General features: G+C 43.9%; 1 pseudogene; it reads right to left on the minus strand.

Annotated features, from left to right (window-relative positions):
* Positions 1-2810: 2810 nt before the first annotated feature.
* On the minus strand, positions 2811-4259 carry LOC117708671 (translationally-controlled tumor protein-like; annotated as a pseudogene).
* Between the last annotated feature and the right edge of the window lie 279 nt (positions 4260-4538).

Consider the following 4538-nt stretch of genomic DNA (forward strand, 5'->3'; position numbering starts at 1 on the left):
GCCTGCATCTCATTTGCTGCCCTCTTCTTCTGTCAGAACTTCCCATGTATTCCTGGCTGGTGTCTTTCTTCCCTTTTCTGTTCTCTGTCCTCATTTCTCTACCTCATGGCTCTGCTCCCGTCTCTACCCCTTCTCCAGACCCTCACTCCTCTCCCTTTCAGCCCCTTTATACCAGATCTATTGCATGGTGTGATTTCTCAGGTGACACCTTGGCATAGGCCTGCCGGGTAACCCTACACACACACTGCATTGTATTTCATAACATCCTGGGTCAATATCTTAGACCTCTCCCAATACATAATTTCTTTCCTAGGTGATCCCAACTCCTTCTCTTACAATAAGTGAACATTTTAAAAGATTTATGACAATGAGCAGGCTCAGCAGTTCAGAGCATTTGTTCCTTTTGAGGGGACTCAGGTATAATTCCCAAACATCTGTAACTCCAACCCTAGGAAATCTCCCACATGCTTGTAAAACACTCATACATATAAGATAAATCAATCTAAATTCTAAAACTGTTTGTAAGAGTTATTTGTGTGTGTCTGTGTGTCTGTGTGTGTCTCTGTATGTGTGTCTGTGTGTGTCTGTGTGTGCATCTGTGTGTGTGTTTCTGTGTGTGTCTGTGTGTGCGTCTGTGTGTCTCTCTGTGTTTGTGTGTGTGTGTGTGTGTGTGTGTGTGTGTACCCTTGGAGGCTGAAGAGGGCATTCAGTTCCCAGAAGCTGGAGTTACAGGTTGTGAGCTGCCTGATGGGGTACTGGGACTCTAGCTTTGGTCTTGTGCAAGAGCAGCAAGCCCTCTTAGGCATGGATGCACCTCTCCATGCCCTGAGACTGTGCCTTTTAAATAACTCTCACCTTCATTTTTCATCTCTCTCATCTTCCCTCACAAGAGTCAGAGTGCTCTTTCCCCTCGTCTTCCCAGTCTTCCCACACAGGAGTCAGAGTGCTCTTTCCAAATTTCTCTTTGATCTTCTCTGTCCCACTCCAATCTACTTGAAATCGCATATCGACTTCCCACTGCCCTAAAAAATGAAACAATATTCAGAATGGCCTGTAGAACCTCGCACATCTTCTGCAGCCTTGCCTTGCAACACTCCCACCCCCCCCCCCCCCAATCTCTATATTCTGACTCTAAGAATATCTGAGGCTTCCAGGAAGCTGATACTGAAGGGAGGTTATGGAAATAAAAGATTCCTTGCTAAATGCTTTGTGTTCAACCAGGAAAGGAATAGAGTGAAGGCAGGGTTGATCAGAGAGCCCTGAAGGGCGATGCAGATTTGTCAACAACCTCTGGCAGTTCAGTGGGATGCTCAGGAGAAAGGGTGGACTACCACGGGGCCCACACTGGGCAGAAATTGATGGGAGGCTGTGCCACTGTTTAGGTTGTTGGCTAGGCCACCTGAGAAGGACGTAACCTCTGAGAAGTTGATGTGGAACATAAAGAGTTAACAGCCAGATTGTGTCGAAGGGGACTGTCACTTCAGTGTCTGTCACATGGGGTCACATAACAATAGCCCTTAGGAAACCTAATGGATTAAAGAACCTCCCTAAACAAGTGACATTTAAACCATGTAATTTAAAGCTTTACAGAGAACAGTGAGAGTATCCCAGCCTAGGGAAGCTCAAAGTGGCAAAGCTGGTAAGTTGTTGAAGGAACTGAAAAAGGATATAAAAGATACTCGTGGTTGAACACAAAGTGCTTGGCACAATGCGGGCTTCTGGTAGGCATTCATGAGATCCACTGGCCTCTGCCTCCTCAGCACTGAGACTACAGGCATGGGTCACTGTACCTGGCTGGCTTCTTATGTATGGTAATCCTTCTACCTAGACTGAGCCACCTCTCCAGCCCCACTATGCATATTTTCCATGTGTGTATATTGGCGTTACTTTTGTGATTCGGCCATCATTTAAGCTTAAATATACAATATGATTGACACTTCAAAGAGTATAACCAAGTAAGTGAAATCAGTCATGAATGCTGATAAGTGACACACCTCTGACATCACATGAGACAGGCTCTGCAGTAGCCCAGGCTCACTAGGTAGCCAGGGATGACCTTGAATTTGTAATCCTCCTGCCTCTACCTCCCAAGTGCTGGGATTACAGGAGTGCCCCACCAGACCATGCAGTATGATCAAAGGTTTAAGGACAAGGATTGAGTCAGTAGTCCTGCTCTTCCGTTTGGCCCCTGAGTGGCAGATCGTGCCAGCAGGGGGAACACAAAGCTGTTCCCGCCTCTCAATGGAGCTTGGCCTTTATCAGCATTTTCCAAGCTCCTTCCGGAACTTTTTTCCTATGTTTTATCCTGATGTTTCAAAATTCTGTAACAGCCTTAGGCCTTGTGCCCTGCTAAGCTCCTCCCTGGGCAGCCCAGACCTTATTTCACCCTCCGTTTTGTCAAGACTCTGGACTGTGTTATCTGGCTACAAAACAGATCCTTAAACTAATTTATCAACACATCATAATTCCAATAATATAAAGGAAGATTTGACCAACTAGAGACAAACACTGTCTTAGACATCATTCCTTCTAAATTAGTGAATTGTCTAAGCAATTCATGATGTTAATTTTATTTTGCTTTGCATTTTTTTTTAGCTTAAATGCACTTTATTTAAAGGTAACCTAATGACTTTTTTTTTTTTTTTTTTTTTTTCTTAAAAAGCAATGCCTCAACTCCAAATATGTCAAGGGCAAAACAAATGCTCAAGATGACATCAGTCCCATTTGTCTAAAGTCCTGGTGTTATATGAATGACAAACGGCAACCAGATACGATGACAGTTAATAGATTCAAGGTAATTGCCTGATTTGTTAACATTTTCCCATCTCTAAACCACCCTTTAAAGAAAGCATAAATGGAGTCACACCATCTTTATGGCAGTCCAGGAGAGCAACCATGCTATCTGGATTCCTGTTTTATGGTTTACTCTTCCTGGGTTTGCCTTTGAGTTCTTTCATGTCATCTTTGATGTACTTTTGTGTCTGTCACCCTTTTCTCAAAAGTGGTGGTTCACTACAACATCAACCTGTTGGCTACTGTGCTTCCTGAACCTTCCTTCTCCACTTGTGTACTGGAAGGAGTTCCACCAATGATGGAGGCATCAGTATTACCCTCTGCCCTACTGACCTCTTCCCTCCAGGCACAGCCCATCCTCTGTCTCCTAGATCTTGTAGATTTCAGAGAACATCTTGTTGTGGCTGATAAAGTCCCAGTAGATGATCGAGGTAGCAACTGGTGACAGCAGCTAGGCCAGCCCAGTGTAGCTGGAGAGCAGCTGGGAGTGGTGTGGAGCAGGAGGGAAAACTTATCAAGTTAATTTTAAATCCTGGAAGATATAAGTGCAAGTATTTTGTTAATGCATGAAGATTAACCCTTGATGGGGAATTTTGTTTTGGACCCAGGGCCTGACCTAATGCTGTGTTCCACTTCTAAAGTTGATCCTCAGACCCACAGGGACTGTTGCAAATCTATATTAAAATGGCGATTATTCATCTTTCAGAAGAGTCTTATGTAGATGTCCTCATTTCTCTAAAGTGAAGCTTAGTTCTGACCGTCTTCCCTTTGCATATGAGCTAGACGCAGTAGCTCTTTATGAATGGGTAGGTAGAGCAGGGAGAAGAGAGGAGAGGACAGGAAAATCAGATGCCTGGCAAGCACCACCCTAGCCAAGTGGAGAAGGTGACAGTACAGACCAGTGGTTCTCAACCTTCCTGACGTGTGACCTCTTAATACAGTTCCTCATGTCCCAACCATAAAACTATTTTATTGCTACTTCATAGCTATAATTTTGCTACTGTTATGAATTGTAGTATAAATATCTGATATACAGGATGTCTGATATATGACCCCCAAAGGAGTCATGACACACAGGTAGAGAACCGCTGGTATAGGTGATATCACAGTCTTTCATAATTCCTGACAGGATTTAATGAAAGAGAAACCTCCTTATCTTCAATGTTCTTTCTGAAAACCTGTAAACCCACACCAGTCATAGAAGACATAAGACAAACTCAGATGGAGCGTCGTGCCACACAATACCTTGCTGGTGTTCCTGCAGGGGTGGGGGATGTCATGCTAATAAAAACCAAAGGGAGACTGAGATACACTGAGATACTTCACAGAGCAGAGAGAAAGCAGAGCAATTAAATGCAACATGGTGGCACATCCAGGAGGTTCAGGAGGAGGATTGTTATGAGTTCAAGACCAGCCTGGCCTACATTTGTGAGTCTGGACTTAAAGGCAACAGGTTGGGACGCCATGGGTCCTGGAACGAAAAGAGGATATTGATAAGAACAAAGTCTGGCCTTTACAAAAACAACCATTCATAAAACTGCAGCCAGGCTGGTTTCTTAGTTTTGATTATGTATCACAATAATGTCAGGTGCTGACAGTGGAGGACACTGGGTGAGGAACACATGGGAACTCTCTGTATATGCTGTAACTTTTCTGTATTCCTGAAACAAAATCCAGTGTGACTCTCATTTATTCAAACTTGAAGATCTGTAACTATTTAGTAAGCATCCACTATCAAGCATACG

Source organism: Arvicanthis niloticus, chromosome 5 (genome assembly GCF_011762505.2).
Source record: "Arvicanthis niloticus isolate mArvNil1 chromosome 5, mArvNil1.pat.X, whole genome shotgun sequence".
NCBI classification, from domain to species: Eukaryota; Metazoa; Chordata; class Mammalia; order Rodentia; family Muridae; genus Arvicanthis; species Arvicanthis niloticus.